The sequence below is a fragment of the Lepidochelys kempii genome, chromosome 2, assembly GCF_965140285.1.
Source record: "Lepidochelys kempii isolate rLepKem1 chromosome 2, rLepKem1.hap1, whole genome shotgun sequence".
Classification (NCBI taxonomy): domain Eukaryota; kingdom Metazoa; phylum Chordata; order Testudines; family Cheloniidae; genus Lepidochelys; species Lepidochelys kempii.
The window spans coordinates 174544528-174564237 of record NC_136381.1 but is presented as its reverse complement, the minus strand read 5'-3'; positions in this window follow the sequence as shown (position 1 = coordinate 174564237).

Genomic DNA, 19710 nt, shown 5'->3' with positions numbered 1-19710 from the left:
ACACCCTAATTCTGGATGTTTTGAGGCGCTTCTAGTTGTGCTGTGTTGGGACATGACATATTTCCAGCTAAGAGCCATATCTCCTCCCCATAGCTTCTCTCCTTTTCTTTGGAGGGGGGGGGGTGGAAAAAAGAAAGAAATGCTGCAATATAAAACCTGTGCATTACATTTGCAAAGAGAAAAAGAGGCCAAGTTCATGGACCATTTAATTGCTGCAAATTATTTTCAAAGCAATATTAATCAGCACCGTGAAGTATGTTTGCACAGAAAGTGCCTTCTTTAGACAGGTGACTGGATTAAAAGACTGAAGGTTTTCTTTACAGACATTATCCATACTGAATAGTTTGTGTGTACATTCCATAATTTAGGCCCCAAATTTGCAAGCCTTTCCCTTGAACTCATGTGGAACAACTTGAAGATCAGGGCCTTACTTACTACTATATTGGAAAAAAAAAACCCACCTCAGTGTGAGGGGCTTTCTAATACCAGCTTGACAGAAAGCCCGATGTTGTACTGTTTTGTCTTCCCCAATGTAAAATGTACAGGGTACTCCTTAAAGAAGTGAAGAGTTGTCCTTAAAGAGTTGTGCCAAATTACCATGAATTATTGAGAAATAATTTACAAAACACAGGCATGGTCTGGAAATATATAAAAAAAAGTATTATAATTTTATCCCAAGAACTTGTGTGTGTGTGTGTGTGTGGGGGGGTCTTGCTCTGAGAGACACTTCAGAAGCCCAGCTGAGCGTGCTGCAGTAGACATCTTCAGATGCATCTTGAATAGGAACAATTATCAGTAGGAAGCATAAGGGCATACAGCAGGGGGTAGGTAGACTTAATGTTATTATAAATATGTATTACTCGTTCTTTGAATACCAAATTCACTCCTTTTGACACACAGATAGTTGGTATGTCATCTGAGTTGTTAAATTATTGAATGATTTGTTAATAAGATGGTAGGAAAGATTTCTCTCTTTTGTATTATTTTCTTTAAAAACGTTTTTTCACAGTGTCTTGTGTTTGATGCAATCAAGAGCAGTCTTAGTTTCCTAATCCTTAGTATTTTCTATTTTTAATACATGAAAAGATCAAATTTGCTAATGGGGCCTGGCGAGCCCTGAGAAGTTTTGATTTTTTACAGGCCTTTTCAAGTAATTCTGAATGAAACGTCCAAACCTGGTTGCCTAAAATTAGACATCTACATTAACGTAGCCTGACATGCTAAGGTACTGAGCACATGAAGCTCCCGTTGACTTCAGTAGTATTTGGGGATTCTCAGAACTTCTGAAAATCAGGTTATTTTTATTTAGAAGCCTAACTCTAGGCACCTAAGGTGGGATATTTTTCCCCAAAGGAAATTATTCAGAAGGCAAGAAAAGTCTTTTTTTAATAAATGAAGTAGTTTTTGCACTTTGAAGGACAAATCCTCCACAACAGTAGCCATGCTCTTGAATGAAGTTACCCCATACAGAGGGCCAATCAGCCTCTTATGACCTCCTAAGCCAATACATCACTTAAGTTCTGCTTCATCCCAGATGTTCAGACAGATGCATATATCTCTGAGGTTACATTTTCCCCCTCTCCAGTAAACAGTTAAGCACATGCTTTACTTTAACACTGAAGTCAGTGGAACATGAGCACATGCTGAAATCCTTTGCTGAACCAGCGCCAGAGTAACTGTAGATGTTTGGAGAAATTTTAGAAATATATCTGAACACAAAAATAGTGTTCTAAAATTCCTCTGATTGTGAACATCACTGACCTCTTGTCACGGGGCACATTCCTCACCACTGGTTTGGCACCTCCTCCTGGTCACTGGGGAGCATCAGCCACAAGCTAATCCCCAATCCACAGTTTGCACACCAGCGCTCTGGCTCTCCTTTGGTCCCACAACCCCAATCTCAGCCTCAGGAACCACCACAGCCTCTTCATGAGTCAGCCCTCCAGCCGCCTCACCATCCACATTTCCCCCTTCTGGGAATTAGTATCGTAGTCCAATAATCATACCACTTCCCCAGTGGCACGTGCATGGGTGGGGACCCAGTGGCAGCCTCATGCTATTCTCCTTAGAACTGCTCACCACTTTCCCCACAGCCCCTGCACCTACTTTGTCCTTACCTCAGAGCCTTCAACCACTGCACTGTCCACAATGCTAGTGCTCTTTCCACCTGCTTGAGCCTTCATGAACTCCAGGCCACCACTGACCCTGCTCTGCCCTGCAGCTCCTCTTATCTGAGCCAGCCGGTCCCGGATTGGTTTTCCCCTGCAACTCCTCCCTGATTGGCTGCGCCTCATGCAGCCACTCTGGGCTGCTCGGAGGACTCACCTCCACTGCTAACTGCTGAGGTTAACCCTTTCTACACCTGTGTGGGGCAGACATCCCATCACACCTCTTCTTAAGGGTCTGTAAAATAAACCACACAGTAAGAGGAAGTAAAAAGGAACAGTTAGTGTCCAAAAATGTAGTAAAAAGCTTTTTAAGCCCAGTTTCACTTAGTCCATAACCTTGGTTCATAACCTTTCTTTTATTGATTAAAGCCACATTCTGGGCACGGTTTGAGGCAATACTGTATGATCAATAGGATTACAAACTGTGAAATCAGCCATGCTTCATTATTTGCAAGCCATTTTCCTCCCACTTTCAAACTTTAACTGTTTTCCCTGTTGTATTCTAAAAAAAATCACCATAGTTACATGGGGGGCATCTCCACTGTGCTGCTACTTCCTCCTGCAAGATATTTTACACCAGAAATTGTTAGAACTGTCATTTTTACAGACCCCCTAAATTCACTAAAATTGACCCCACAGTACCTGAAAAGCTCTCCTCATATGGAATATGTCATTTTACATTACTTGGGTGAACTAAAGGTTCATAAAAGGGCAATAATATTTTATTGAAATTTCTCTCTGCTACAAGCAAGTAATGAATAAAAATATTGACTATCAACATGGGGGGAAAGGAACTTTGATAGGATACTCCTATAAATACCAGCCGTGACAGCAGTTCATGTAAAGTCAAGCCAGATTTTTATGACTAATTCTAATCTCAGCCAATTGTAACCCCTTAAATTCTGGCCTTCTGTTTATCACATCAGTCCTGTGAAGGACTCTATGGACCTGATCTTAGCTCATTGAAGTCAATGGAGAAGCTCCTATTGACTTCACTGGCCTTTGGATCAGGTCCCATAGGTTAGATATCCTCCAGATTGTTAATTCTGAAGCTCACATTGTAAGCGAGAGACATTGTTTAGTGAACCAAACACTTCCCTACCTCACAATGCCCAATCTCCCTTCTGTGTGTTCTCTCTGATCTAATGGCCTCATGGAACAAGAGAAAGAGCACTGAGAATCAGTTTAAGAGCTTCTGCTCATAGCTGCATGTGATATTTTAGGATGGTTACCATTTATTATTATATATTTTTGAAGAGATCTTTTTTAGTGATTGTTGTGAGATCTATCCTCCTGGTACCCAGGCATACGCATATGCTGAGGCTATATTAAAAACAGAAATAAACACTTGCATTCGGGGGCCTCTGTCATGACACTAGTATCAGTGCTACTGTATTGCCAAGTGTTTCCTGTGTCTTCTTGTTGGAACCCTTCAAAATAATGCTGAGGCATCTGCACTAGGCATTTCCATCCCTTTTGGCTGCTCCAATGGATGCTGGGGCAGAGCCAATGTAGAATTATGGAGCTACTACCAACTTCCTGATGGGCTCCTTTCTTGCCCCCATGCCAAATGGTGCTGGAACAAAGGGACAATTAAGACCCTAGTTTGCAACAGAAGGGATAAGTGCTTCTAACCTGTAGTATGACCTCTATGAAAGAAAGAAAAACTAGTCACACAGAACGAGCTACTGCATACAGCAGTAATGGAAGAGCTGACCTAATAAAAGAAAATGACTAGTGATTTTTGGCTGCGTCAGGTTTTGGCTCCCCTTGTAAAATGAAAGAGAATTGGAAGGAACTATCCAAACTTTAGTCTGGCTGTGCCTTTCCCCATCTCTGTGTACAGACAGGGGAGCAATAAGTGGATACACTGTTACTGCATACGGATTGTAAAGCATTCTCATATTTCTGTTTGTTGTATAACACAAGTGAATTCCTACTGTACAAGAAGTAAATCTAAACCTTTAAACATTAGTGTGACCATTTATCTGAAGCCAACCTTCTATTGTGCCACCCTAATTTAAAAGGTACATAGACATAAACAAAGAGAAGCATTATTTAAATAATTTCTTCTGCACAACATACTTGCCAAGTATTGGACTGTTCCTGATTCTGTTGGTGTCAATGGCAAAGCCCCGCACTAACTTCAATAGTGCAGAATACATCCTTTACAGAGATTAGTATGGCAATCAAGTCACCAGTTTTATAAGTTTGTTGGTGCCTTTACTAACTATCCATTAGTATTGGATGAGTTAAAACACAAGGTTTAAGAGGGATTGGGATAGCTGGTCTGTTCTTACAGTATGGCCTGTTGTTTTGGTATTGCAAGATAAATTCTCCTGGGAGCCATGAAAGTTAATGTGTGGGGATTAAAATAAACCTCTTTAATGTACGAAACTCTGAATCATTTTGCATGCTTGTATTTTTTACACTATACTACTGATAAGCCTTTTGAAATATTAAGTGTTATAATATACGTTTTAATGAAATAGGACCTGGTCTGACCTCATGCTGATTTTTACAGTGGTCTACTTCCATTGTCTGGAGCTATTCCTGGTTTACACTGAAATCGAGATAAGAAACAGGCCCATGCTGTGTTAGGAAATTTCAATTATACGCAGGGAATTATAAGTGATTTGAAAACTGTTATATAAAGTTTCCTTCCAGACTAAATAGAAGGGGAAGGAAGAAGCAGCCAAATGTCTGTACAGCAGCATCTTGTTCTTTCTGCAGTTCTACAATGCTATTATTGTTAAAGAGCCTTGGTTTTGTTCTGAGGTCTGTAACAATTCCATTTTACTGGTTTTATATAGTTTATCAAGAATAAAACTAATTTAGAAATATTTCATTATGCTAATTAATGTCCCAAAGGTTTCCTCTGTAAGACACTTAGTACCCTTTTTTTTGCTGCAGAAGTCACCACTTTATTTTAGGATTCTTCCAGCAGAGTTCTCAGCTCAGAAAATATGTGATTTCTTTTAACAGTGAACTCTCAATGTGGCAGAGAACAGAAAAGCCACTTCCATATTTTCTTGAGTGAAGGATTTCCTTATCTCCATAAATTCTTTCCTCCCATTGTGAGTCACTGAACTCAGGGAATGAAAAGATCTTATTTTTTTCACACTGAATTTCCAGAGACACACAACTTAAGAAGTGTTTCTCTGTCACCAGCAGACTCAACGTGGCAGTCAAAGCACCTCCAAAGAACCTACCAAAGTAGTGTTTAGAAAAGTTCTTTGTTGAAGATGATCTCCAGCAATTCTGCTAGTGTTATGGACATAAATCCCACTGGGTCTCATGCTTCTGGTCTAGCTGGGAATCCTAAAATACAGATATTAAAGTTTTAGAAAATGACTAGTGATTTTGGATGCTTCAGGTTTTGGCTACTCTGAGATACCGTAAGCAGGCCTGAATTTTTTTAAAAAAAGAGATGTCTCAGGTTGGACACCCAAAAATTTACTCTTTGATCCTTGATGATGCATTGGAGAGGTTTTAGTTGGGGGCTGAAGGTGATGGCTAGTGGCGTTCTGTTATCTTCTTTGTTGGGCCTGTTCTGTAGTAGGTGACTTCTGGGTACTCTTCTGGGAAGAGAGAGTGTCATTTATGAGTCAGACAGGCTGGATACTGCACCCTGGTTCCCCAAGAACACAGAGCTGACTGGTATCAAGCTCTAATCCTTTATCAATTGTACTGTTGTCTTGAGTTTATGGAAAACACAGCAGCTGGCCCATTATGAGCCTTCACCCTTCAGAATGGTTTCTTGTAACTAATTTAATCAAACAGAGCATATACTTTTGTGAAAATATTCTAAAGGTATTGTTGTTATTACACGTTGGTAGCTAATATTTTTCTGGGTCTACTCAACATGGACACATCAAATAACAAGGTTCTGAAATGTTGACTCAGAGTTTTAAGTAGTTTAAGAGAACCTCCTGACTTTGACAAAAATCTCTATATACTATCCCTGTAAACTTTCAATCTCTCCTGCTGCCAAAAACTCAGGAGCATTATGTAGTGCATCAACCAAGGGTTTGACTACTAGGGCAATTGGACATCCCTGAAGAGTACCTTTCTCTGACTCAGATAATTCAGAACAGTGCCTATTTATTACCATTTCTCGTGACAGACACGTAAAATATGAATGCATTTCATTTCCTGCTCTCTGCTGAACCTCTCTAGTATCTTGAACAGATATCCCCATTCAGCTCTGTCAAATGTGTTCCTTTACATCGAGGACAATCAAGCCTCTTTAGATGTGAAGAGCTCCAATATATTGTTGTCATGAAGCACTGAAAACAGAGCATCAGTCAGCAGTGAATCTAGTCAGGTCTGACCTGAATAATAAAGCTAGTAGGACCTACTATGTGAGAAGCCAGGATATTAGCTCAAAGCTTAAGATCAATATTGAATAATGAAAGCAGGCAGAGCAAACCACACTCGTCTACATCTTTTTCTTATTTCAGAAATAAACTAAGAGCCAGGCTGGGTAACAAGGAAAGCATTCCCATTATCGGGTATACTATATACCTTTAGTCCAAGGGCACAGCAATGTATACAATTAGAATTCTGAGTAACAAGGAACTACATCACCTGTTGATTATTTCATGATCAAAAAGGCATGAGGGTGGGAAGTTGGGGATTCCCACTCTTTATTAGATAATTGAATAGCTAAATAGTTGATAGTTGGGGAGATATTGGGAAAGAGAATGTTTTAAAAATTATATATCAGGGGTATCCAGTGCTTCATCTGTTAGGGCTTGACACAGGGTGAGCTGTCCCTTTAGTGGTCCTCTCAGAACAGACATTCTGACACTGGCAGTTAACAATCATGAGAATTCAGCTTACAACAAGTTCTCCCTGGGGAAGGTGCCAGCTTACAACTGTCTGTTGCACTGTATAGCTGGAGCTTCAGCAAGAGCAGAGAGTCTTTTCATGGTGATGCAAAGAAGCCTGCCAAGGAAAGGAGTCTGGAGAAGGGCTGTGGTCAGAAGCTGAGGAAGGAACCTCAGATGTGCTGTTTAAAAAACACCTGAGACAACCCAGGAGGCTAGCAAGGAAAGTATTGTAGGAATGAGCCCGAAGAAGCAGCATAGCTGGGATCTGATATAGGGCAGGGGTCGGCAACCTGTGGCACATGTACCAAAGGCAGCACACGAGCTAATTTTTGGCAGCCCTCTGCTGCCAGCCGGGGTCGCAGCCACCAGCCCCGCTCAGCCCGCTGCCGGCCTGGAGTCCCTGCCGTTGGCCCCGCTCAGCCCGCTGCCAGACTGGGGTTCCATCCACCAGACCCTGTAAATGTAAAATGTATTATTGGCATGCCAAACTTTAAATTAATAAAGACTTGGCACGCCGCTGCTCAAAGACCCTGGTATAGGGTCTCAAGTGCCGAGCCTGGGCTAGAGAAAGCATTTGGGCTCTTTTATGTTACCTACTAGCGGTGATGGGACCTACTAGCTGTAGCCTGAGGAGGTCAACATTTGCTTGCATCCATCAGCAGAGTCTGGGTGAAAAATCTGGATTTTCATTTCAATTTGGACTTCGTGTTGGCTTTGTATTTGCCATGGAGGGAGTGGGGGACTTTCAAAACCCCCAGTCAGCAGCCTAGCTCTGGGAGAGAGGGACTCCCAGAGATAGACTGCTGACCTGTAAGTAGAGTTGGTCAACATTTTTGTGAAAATTTTCATTACAAAATTAAGCGTTTTTTGTTAGAAAGTTTCAAATATCAAAGATTTTCAATCAGCTCTACTTGTAAAAGTAAACTGAGAAGGGAAATGAGCAGTGCTGATGTGATGTCAGTCAAGTTCTCTCACAGGTTTTGTAATTGCTATTTATCTTGTAGGGTTAAGGGTAAAAGTTTCCTTGTGTTTAGGAAGTATCATTCAAATAGTAACCCCTACTGAGTCAATATCTGTCTCTTACTGTGTGTTTGTACAGAGTCTATCACAATTGGGCCCAATCTGAGTTGGAGCTATTTGTAGCTATTATAGCACAAAGAACGAGGAGAGATTACTAGTAGTAGGATTCTCGAATTTATTGACAAAAACATAGGATGTGTGAAGTGTGTTCAACAACTGTAGGTTATTTTTGGCTAGCATGCCATCATTTATATTTATCTGTGGTACAAAATAGACTGCTTTTTGGGGGGCAGGAGAATTGTTTTGGTGAATAGTTTATTTGGCAAAAAATGCAGCTTCAGGTCAACCAAAAGTGTTCACAAATTTGGGTCAAATTTGACAAATAGTTTTAGCTTAAAAAAAGAGGGGGGAAATCCCAGAAGTCAAACAAACAATTTTGTTTTGACACTTTCAAAATATTTTGAAATGATGTTTCATTTTGAAATTTGGATGTAACTTAAAAAGTACGCGGGGTAAAAAACAAAAAACAAACAAATTAAAATGTTTTGGGTCAAATGAAATGTTTCACACAACCAGGGGTGCTGGAACAATTTTTATAGTGGGGGTGGTGAGAGCCATTAAATCAAACTGTAAACCCTGTATATAATGGAAACCACTTGGAGCCAAGGGGTGAGGCTATCCTCAGCACCCCTAGTTCCAGCACCTATGGGTACAACCTGAAAAAAATGTTTTGTTTTTGGCAAAAAAACCCAAAACATTGTTAGCCCATGTTGACCGGAAATGAAGAAGTTTTCAGCTTCTGCCACTGATCTGATAAATCTTGCCCAGTTCAGGAGTCAGTTTTTATCATACCTTTTGCATCTGTGTTCCTACTGTTCGAATTAATGTGAAAGATTAGTCATTTGGCTGTTCACAGAATATCAGGGTTGGAAGGGACCTCAGGAGGTCATCTAGTCCAACCCCCTGCTCAAAGCAGGACCAATCCACAAATAAATCATCCCAGCCAGGGCTTTGTCAAACCTGACCTTGAAAACCTCTAAGGATGGAGATTCCACCACCTCCCTAGCTAACGCATTCCAGTGCTTCACCACCCTCCTAGTGAAAAAGTTCTTCCTAATATCCAACCTAAACTTCGCCCACTGCAACTTGGGACCATTACTCCTTGTTCTGTCATCTCCTACCACTGAGAACAGTCTAGAGCCATCCTCTTTGGAACCCCCTTTCAGGTAGCTGAGCAGCTATCAACTCCCCCCTCATTCTTTTCTTCCGCAGACTAAACAATCCCAGTTCCCTCAGCCTCTCCTCGTAAGTCATGTGTTCCAGTGCCCTAATCATTTTTATTGCCCTCTGCTGGATGCTCTCCAGTTTTTCCACATCCATCTTATAGTGTGGAGCCCAAAACTGGACACAGTACTCCAGATGAGGCCTCACCAATGTCGAATAGAGGGGAACGATCACGTCCTTCAATCTGCTGGCAATGCCCCTACTTATACATCCCAAAATGCCATTGGCCTTCTTGGCAACAAGGGCACACTGTTGACTCATATTCAGCTTCTCGTCCACTGTAACCCCTAGGTCCTTTTCTGCAGAACTGCTGCCTAGCCACTCGGTCCCTAATCTGTAGCAGTGCATGGGATTCTTCCGTCCTAAGTGCAGGACTCTGCCCTTGTCCTTGTTGAACCTCATCAGATTTCTTTTGGCCCAATCCTTTAATTTGTCTACGTCCCTCTGTATCCTATCCCTACCCTCCAGCATATCTACCTCTCCTCCCAGTTTAGTGTCATTTGCAAATTTGTTGAGGGTGCAATCCACGCCATCCTCCAGACCATTAATGAAGATATTGAACAAAACTGGCCCCAGGACCGACCCTTGGGGCACTCCGTTTGACACCGGCTGCCAACTAGACATGGAGCCATTGATCACTACCCGTTGAGCCCGACAATCTAGCTAGCTTTCTATCCACCTTATTGTCCATTCATCCAGCCCATGCTTCTTTAACTTGCTGGCAAGAATACTGTGGGATACCGTGTCAAAAGCTTTGCTAAAGTCAAGGAACAACATGTCCACTGCTTTCCCCTCATCCACAGAGCCAGTTATCTCATCATGGAAGGCAATTAGGTTAGTCAGGCACGACTTGCCCTTGGTGAATCCATACTGACTGTTCCTGATCACTTTCCTCTCCTCAAAGTGCTTCAAAATTGATTCCTTGAGGACCTGCTCCATGATTTTTCCAGGGACTGAGGTGAGGCTGACTGGCCTGTAGTTCTCTGGATCCTCCTTCTTCCCTTTTTTAAAGATGGGCACTACATTAGCGTTTTTCCAGTCATCCGGGACCTCCCCCAATTGCCATGAGTTTTCAGAGATAATGGCCAATGGCTCTGCAGTCACATCCGCCAGCTGCTTTAATATTCTCAGATGCAGCGTATCTGGCCCCATGGACTTGTGCTCATCCAGCTTTTCTAAATAGTCCCAAACCACTTCTTTCTCCACAGAGAGCTGGTCACCTCCTCCCCATGCTGTGCTGCCCAATGTAGTAGTCTGGGAGCTTGTTTGTGAAGACAGAGGCGAAAGAAAGCATTGAGTACATTAGCTTTTTCCACATCCTCTGTCACTAGGTTGCCTCCCTCATTCAGTAAGGGGCCCACACTTTCCTTGACTTTCTTCTTGTTGCTAACATACCTGAAGAAACCCTTCTTGTTCCTCTTAACATCCCTTCCTAGCTGCAACTCCAAGTGTGCTTTGGTCTTCCTGATTTCACTCCTGCATCCCAGAGCATTTTTTTTATACTCCTCCCTGGTCATTTGTCCAATCTTCCACTTCTTGTAAGCTTCTTTTTTGTGTTTAAGATCAGCAAGGATTTCACTTTTAAGCCAAGCTGGTCGCCTGCCATATTTACTATTCTTTCTACACATTGGGATGGTTTGTTCCTGCAACCTCAATAAGGATTCTTTAAAATACAGCCATTTCTCCTGGACTCCTTTCCCCTTCATGTTATTCTTCCAGGGGATCCTGACCATCAGTTCCCTGAGGGAGTCAAAATCTGCTTTTCTGAAGTACAGGGTCCGTATTCTGCTGCTCTCCTTTCTTCCTTTTGTCAGGATCCTGAACTTGACCATCTCATGGTCACTGCCTCCCAGGTTCCCATCCACTTTTGCTTCCGCTACTAATTCTTCCCGGTTTGTGAGCAGCAGGTCAAGAAGAGCTCTGCCCCTAGTTGGTTCCTCCAGCACTTGCACCAGGAAATTGTCCCCTACACTTTCCAAAAACTTCCTGGATTGTCTGTGCACTTCTGTATTGCTCTCCCAGCAGATATCAGTGTGATTGAAGTCCCCCATGAGAACCAGGGCCTATGATCTAGTAACTTCTGTTAGTTGCCTGAAGAAAGCCTCATTTACCTCATCCCCCGGTCTGGTGGTCTATAGCAGATTCCCACCACGACATCACCCTTGTTGCTCACACTTCTAAACTTAATTCAGAGACTCTCGGGTTTTTCTGCAGTTTTGATCTCTGAGCAGTCAGAGTGCTCTCTTACATACAATGCAACTCCCACACCTTTTCTGCCCTGCCTGTCCTTCCTGAACAGTTTATATCCATCCATGACAGTACTCCAGTCATGTGAGTTATCCCACCAAGTCTCTGTTATTCCAATCACATCATAATTCCTTGATTGTGCCAGGACTTCCATTTCTCCCTGCTTGTTTCCCAGGCTTCTTGCATTTGTGTATAGGCACTTAAGATAACTTGCCGATCGTCCTGTTTTCTCAGTATGAGGCAATAGTCCTCCCCTCTTGCACTCTCCTGCTCATGCTTCTTCTTGGTATCCCACTTACCTCAGGGCTTTGGTCTTCTTCCCCCATGTACCTAGTTTAAAGCCCTCCTCACCTGGTTAGCCAGCCTCCTTGTGAAGATGCTCTTCCTTCTCTTTGTTAGGTGGAGCCCGTCTTTGCTAGCAATCCTTCTTCTTGGAACACCATCACATGGTCAAAGAATCCAAAGCCTCCTCTCTGACACCTGCGTAGCCATTCATTGACTTCCACAATTCGACGGTCTCTACCTGGGCCTTTTCCTTCCACAGGGAGGATGGACAAGAACACCACTTGCTCCTCAAACTCCTTTATCCTTCTTCCCAGAGCCATGTAGTCTGCAGTGATCTGCTCAAGGTCATTCTTGGCAGTATCACTGTTATAGTGAATTGTCTCTTGTCATCTCCAATGTGTCTTCTGGGACATAATTTCATTTAAGGCTAGTTTCTGATGTATGGTCTTACTCCACAAGTAGACCCATTCATTTCAATGGGACTATTTGTGGAGTTAGATGCTGTTCAAGGGTATCAGAATCTGGCCCTTATTATTTAGGTACATGGCTAACAATGGTTCTTGTGAAGATATAGCTTTTGAAAGGTTTGTATATGGCATTATTATTTGGGAACCAAAATTTATTTTTTTAAAAGTTCTTCAGTATTCTTCATTAATGGTCCAACACATTATGAGCTAAAGTCTATTCTTAGTTACTCATGCAACCCCACTAAAATCCAGTGAGGCTGTATGGACAGTTTGCAACAGTGATATTGCATAAGACTGTAGAATATTTTAGCATATTGTTGCAGTTTTATAAGTGAAATCTGATGAATTTCCATATATATTTTACATTGTAGACTTCTACATAAATCTTAGATAATATTGTAAATTCAGGGATAGATTTATATAGTCTATATCCCTCTTGCACCAGTAAATGTAGGAAAAAGTATGTGCTATCCATGGCCTGTAGCCTTAACATAGATTTTAAACAAAGCATGAGACATCTGCAGTGCACTGTAGGGTTTCACATGATTAACAGTTACATGTTGCTTCTGGGTCATTCCATATATTTCAGCACTCAACTAAAATTAAGCACAGCAGATCTCAGAATGCCTTTTGTTTGTATTTATAACTGGCCAGGATGCCAGGTATTCATAGGAAAGATGTATTGTAAATCTCCGGTTGCAGACTCTGGTTAACTGAAGTAGAATGAATTATAATGTCACAAGGCTGCTGTACTTCACTCAATATGTAGTTGAAATCAGATTGGAACAAATTAAACATTGACATGAAGAATTATTTCATTTTCAAAGCTTTTGTTGCACAAGTACATTATGCTACTGTGTGCTGTGCAATAACAGATGTATTCTAACTACCCAGCTCAGAAGTGGAGAGGCGAGCCTAGCACACACTAACTGGAGTTGTGCAAAAGGTTGGATGCCAGGATTCTTTTTTCTGAGCTACTAAAATCTAAATAGTTGAGGGAAAATAACTTGTTTCCCCTCATCTGCAGTAAAATTCTCTGAAATCACCTAAGTACTCAGTAACACCTCCTGTTGCAACATTCGATGAAGACGTGTACTTACCAAAATGTAGTTCAGTTCTCAGGGAATTTTCTAAATGTATAAAGTCCTGTAACCAAGATCAAGTTCTAAGAAGAGTTCACAATATTTTTTATTTTTTGGTTGAGTTTGTGAGTTGATTACTCTTGATACCTTAAGGTTATTGTTATAGCAAGAATCATAAAAAAAGAATATAAAAAGTTTTGTACTAGACAAAACCATTGGTCTATCATTCAACAAATTGGCCAACACATTTCTTCAGAAGGCAATCCCTTTCTCCGTTCTTTATCTACATAATTGGGAAGTGCTGTATATGGGCAAGAACAAATTCCTTCTTTATTCCTTTGGTGATTGGTTTTTGCCCTGAGCAATAAGGGATGTTTAAACTTATCATTATGTTGCATAATTAAAGATGCCTTCCTGCCAACTTACCTTAACTCCAGATCTTTTTTAACACGATTTCTTATATCAGGAGCCCCTCCTCCTGAACCAGCTGGCTGTGTCTCTACCATTTCCCTTTTAAGGCCTTCCTTAAAACACACTTCTACACTACTGCCTGTAAGCATGTGGGACTCACCCCTGCGGTGTCTCCTGCTGGTGTCATGGGAATTAGCTCTACTTCCAGCCTTGGAGCACCCTCTGAAGGCCAGTGTCCCGCTTATGCCACGCGTGTCCCTCCCGGACCCGGTGCCCCTTGTACACCAGGGTGCTGCCCCCTGACAGTAACCCCTCACTTGCAGGGTCTCCACTCCCCGGGGAACCCCAACCCCCTATCCCTACCTTGCCTCAGTCGTAGGCTCCTGCCAGTCACCAGCTAGCCCCTGCGCCCTGGGGCAGACTGCAGTATAAGCCACTCATCACAGGCAAGGTTAGGTTTGGACCTGCTGCCTCTGTCTAACCTTGGGCTGTCCCCTGCAACCCCAGTATCTGTTGGCCCTAATACTAGGCCGCAGCCTGGGGCTTTCCTGGCTAGCACTCCCCCAGCTCCTCAGGCCCTTCCCCAGCCCTGCTCCAATCTAGGTACTCTGCTTAGGTCCCTGCAGCCAGGTCCCTCCCTCTCAGAAGCTAGAACGAGTTTCCTGAGTTTCAGCCCAGCAGCCCCTTTATAGGGCCAGCTGAGTCTGTTTGGGGCATGGCCACAGCTGAGGCTGCCTCCCAATCAGCCCAGCTTTCCCCCCCTGTCCTGGCCCTCTCCCAGGGCCCTGCTACACTGCCTTTTAGAGAAAAGTTCTTACAAACTACAAGCTTTAAAATCTTTAACAAAAATTCCAATCAAAAGCTGTGTAATGAACAAGATGCACGCTGCCGTCTGGTAAACTTCACTGAGGTTGACTTTCACGTCTGCAGAGGGCCAGCACAAAATTCTATGCACAACTTAAACTCCCAAAAAAGGGTTAAAAGAGAATTATGTTGTGCATGGACTTTCTGAATTTCACCATTTGATTACATTGCTCATGTTGCTTCTCATTCCCGCCTCTTACCTTTGTACTTTCTCTCTCTAAAGAGTAAGCTCTTCTGAGCAAAATGACTTCATCTTGATATCTACTTGTAAAATACCTGTTGTAATACAATGTTGGCACTGCACATGTGTAATTGTTATTAACTTCCATAAGCGCCTCTGAACTCTCACTTCCTTGAGTTTCGTTTGTTACACGTTAGATTCAAAACATGTACAGTTCACATTCAAGAAAGATAATTTCATCATTCTACCCCAGATTGTTTTTTCCTTTAATATTTACTGGCACATGAGAGTTTTAGATATTTAAACTTTAATCTTCCTACTGGCAAGTTGAGTAATCAGGAAAAAATACTTGGTTAACATTGTTCCTAGCAAAGGGGAAAAAAAGTATTATGACTAACTTGTGATTTTTGTTGTTGTTGGGAGTTTGTTTGGGGTTTTTTTTTTTGGAGGGGCATTTGTAATTTTCTTGGCTACTTTGCTGATGAACATTAAATTGGCGATTCAATCAGAACAGCAAGCATTTATTGTTAACTAACTTCATACACTGAAAGTCTTTGTTTACCTTCCGATTCTGTCTGAAAAGATGATGCCAAAACTGGCTGTTTCACTGGGGCAAATTCAAAATTCTATTACAACTGTAAATCATCTATACGTCACTTTCAATATGTCTCCCCACAAATGATTGTAGAAATGAGTCAGAGAAATATAAATTCCATAGTGCATTTTTTTTTCTTTTTTGCTCAATCCAAATTCAACCTTGAGATGAGTTTTCTTTTATGGACATCAAAATGTTCAGGGTCTTTGCTCCATAACTTTTTGTCATTTGGAAAAAAAATTAATGCAGTACTGGGTCATGATATTAAAGAAGGGATTCTATTACCCTGGAAGTAGCACTGCATGGGGCTACAAAGATGATATGTGTGAAGAATGAATGACAGAAGAAAGGGGAAACCAGTTATGTTCATTCTCAATGGAAAAGACAAGATTGCAGTGACCTCGGGGGGGTGGGAGGGAGGGGCATTGAAATTATAATAGATTAATAAAACAATTATGAGTCATGAGTCAACCTGTTAAAACTTGTTGCCTTTATTTAAGTGCAGTTGACCACAGGCTTCTACAAATGAGATCACAATATGCCATAAGAACTGGGAGCAACAAGCATTTGAAAAATGCATTCATTGGTTCTGCTCCTGGCTCTGCCCCTGACTTGCTTGTGAACTCAGGGATGTCATCCCATTCTTCCTTAGCTTGGATATGGGGATAATGACACTTGCCTTCCTTTGTAAAGAACTATTGGTTCTATGGATGAACCATATTATAAGAGGGCCATTATTATATCATTATTCCTCCAAATAAACTTCCCTGTTCCAAGAAAGTCTGGCTAGCACTGTAATGTAATTTGAAGAAGCAGTACTCTCTTCTGGAGGATTCTGGGAATTCTATGATGCTCCTCTTTGGCCAACTTGTGACTCTGGAGTACGTGGGGGGGATTTTAATTTGCTTCGATTCAAAATAATTATGAACTTGTTCAAAAATGGGACCTTCACTTTTGTAATACACAAGCCTGTTTGTAATACACAAGCCTGTTTGTGTGTCCATTCATAAAAATTAAATTCTTAAATTCAGCTAATTTTACCAGCTGTTTACATTAAAATGCAACTATAATCTACAAGTACTGTATATGCTGCTGTACAGTGAAAGCAGTCTTGATGGGTTGACCTGTTTTTCTTTTTAATTATTAACCATGCTATACTAGCTATGGGGCATTAGAGAGATTTTTAAGGAGGAATTGGTCAATGAGGACTGGTTTCATTCCTCCTGCCGAGCAATAATAGAAACAATATTTCTATGATTTTATTTGCACTGGGCTTGGTTGAAGAGTGGTATGTTTTTATTCTCTGTTTTTTTCCGCTAAGGTTTCATTCACATAAATCTAAAGAATGGCATCAAGCCTTTATTTTATGGTTTCTTCCTCCCCTTCCAAAAACATTGTTTTGGATTTTGCAGTTTTAGATGTGCTTCAATTATTCTGTTCCCCTGATTCTACATGCAGGCGATGGTTATAGATGCTGTGGCTAATTAACAATCTAAGCGCACAAAATGTATCCTTGAAAACAAGGTCTGGCACAGTACTAATTGAACATTCTGATTGCTCATTAAATGCAGTAGTTTCTCTGAAAGTATGGTAGCAATGACAGACACTCATTGTTTTACCTCCTATTTCCTCCCACCCCAACCCCCTTACCATTTTTGTTGGCTAATTTTTTTTCTCCTCTTCCACAGGCATCAGATAAAGATGGCCTTATTTTTCTCATAATCTGTTCTCCTGTCACACCTCGTCTTCTCCTCAGCTTCTTTTTTAGTGCAATGCTCACTCACTAGCTTTGTTAGTGGCACTTCCTTAGGGGGCCTAGCAAGAGTATTCATTCAGCATTCCAGCTGATATGCTGCTTTAAGAGGGTGTCCCTTGTGACCTGCTTGGCCTCCACTGTTCTAGAAAGTCGGTGGTCCCAAAATCACTCATTCTGCACCTATTGCATAGCAAAGTAATATACTCCTACCACAAAGGGCCAACTGCAAAGTAAATCTTCCCATTTTTGCTTCGATAATGTTGCCTCAACGTAAGAAAAATTCCATATACTCCCCTAGATATCATATGTTTGAGCAACATAATTTTTGAAGGCAATGGAAATATTTTTGAGGGGAACCCACCCTATCTGCTTATATGAGTCACTTTTCAGCCCTCAAATTGATCTATGCTGTTATTTGTTGAAATAACTGCCCTTAAAGATTGAGCAAAAAAATTGAATTAATGGCAAAGTTGTTTGGACACTAATGAAAAGAATTTTCTAGACCTTGCTATCCTCACCTTTTCTGTCTGTTGCCTTTAGAGTGCTGGTTTCTTAGGAAAAGAATGATCTTCATTTTATGCCCAAATGTACCTCGCATAAATTAGGTGTTGCTTTTGAAAGTTATTTGCCTTAGAAAGGTCTGCAGTATAATACTGAGATTATTTATGCCAAGAGAAATTAATGCCATCTAAACTTGAATCTTCCTACACTACTGTTATGCTTGTGCCCTTAAGTATGAATCTTGGTCCCATGTTTGGGCTCTGATGACCTGAAAGCTACACCTATTACATTTGCTTGTTTATTCCTAAATCCACCAAAGCACTAATGCTTAACTAGCTTGCAAGAGGACTATTCATGTTCTTAAAGTTTAGCATTAACCTAAATGTTTAGTTGGATAAGGGCCTTACTTAATAAACACTGGGTCAAACTTATCCCTAGTTGTATAATTCTGTTGTCTTTAATGGAATTTCATCAAGGGTTAGTTTGGCCTGTTATTTTGGAGGTAATCCAAATTTTCCTACAAACCTTTCAAAAGATAACCAATAAAATCCTTTACATATGCCCTGGTAAGCAATTAACATGACCACAATATCTCTATCAGTCCCTAGGTATTCCTTTTATAAACATATAAAGAATATCACAAATTACCTACCTGCAAATGTAAAATTGTAAATGTTAATACCATCCACTATGTATGAACATGTGATTTTTTTGTTCTTCTCCCCTTCCACCAAAATATTTTATTTTTATCTGCTGTTGTTAAACAGTTGTGTATTGTACTTCCGCCTGTCACTTTTCTTATATCTCATGAAGACAAAATACGATCAAGGACAGATGAAATGATAGACTCACCCCTGTATTCTGCCTTTTTGAATTCATTGTGAAGAGCTGGCTTAGCATCAATCTCTCAGTAATTAAAATCTGGTTAATAAATGGGGTAGTTCCTTTGCTTCCCATTTTAACACTCGATTTCGGATCCTCCAAAATCACTGGGGAACTGGCCTAGACAAATGACTGGGTTAGAGCCAATTTAGTCACTTTTAAGCATATGACTAAGCGATGAAATCTCTGGAAAACAGTGGAGCCATTAAAATAAGTTAACATTAAAAACCTACTAAAAATGGAAGATTGCCAGTTACTACATTTTTTCCTTTCATTTCTATTCAGAAGAAGGTAAATACAATGATGGCAGGGCAGAAAAGAAAAGAAAAAAAGCAAATATCACTTGCTAAATATCAGACTTTGATCAGAATATGACCAGGTCTGATTAGAACCTGGCTAAACTTAGTTTCAGTCTCTTTTGTTAGAATTTCAGCCCATCTGGAGGGACATATGCTATAGAAATATTTGTCCAACCATTCAACCTTCACTTGAGCCAAGGGTGAAAAATAAACTTGTGAAGAAGAAAGGTATTTAAATTCTTAAAGGCACAGCAACCATTAGTTCAGCTGTCATGTCAGCACTGGCTTTATTAGTCTCCTAATGGTTTTGTGTATTTTATTACATAGCTATTTGGTAATGTCTAATGTCTATGAAATCAGTCTCGTGTGCTTTTTATTTGCTGAAGTATGTTTGTTTATACAATATCTTTATTTTGTATTAGAATAGTTGGCAGTTACTTTTCTATACTGTTGTAGAGAGTTGGAAATAGCTAATTATTCTTCTGACACTCTGTGAGTGAGATTGAATGGGGTGATCAATAGTACTTCTGTAAACTTTTCTTGGAGCCAATACAATAGGGTGGGTAAATCTCTTTATTTGTGTCCATTTCAAACAGAGCTCAATAGACTTCAGATGCTGGGATATAGGAATACTGATAACATCTAAACCTTAATTAGCACTTTTATCAGTAGACCTCAAAGCATTTTACAAAGGGGGTAAGCATCATTGCACACATTTTACAGAGGGGGAAACTGAGGCACAGAGGAAAAGTGACTTGTCCAAGATCACCCAGCAGGCCAACAGCTGAGGCGGGAATAGAATCCAGGTTTCAGTGACCTTGAAGGGGGCTGGG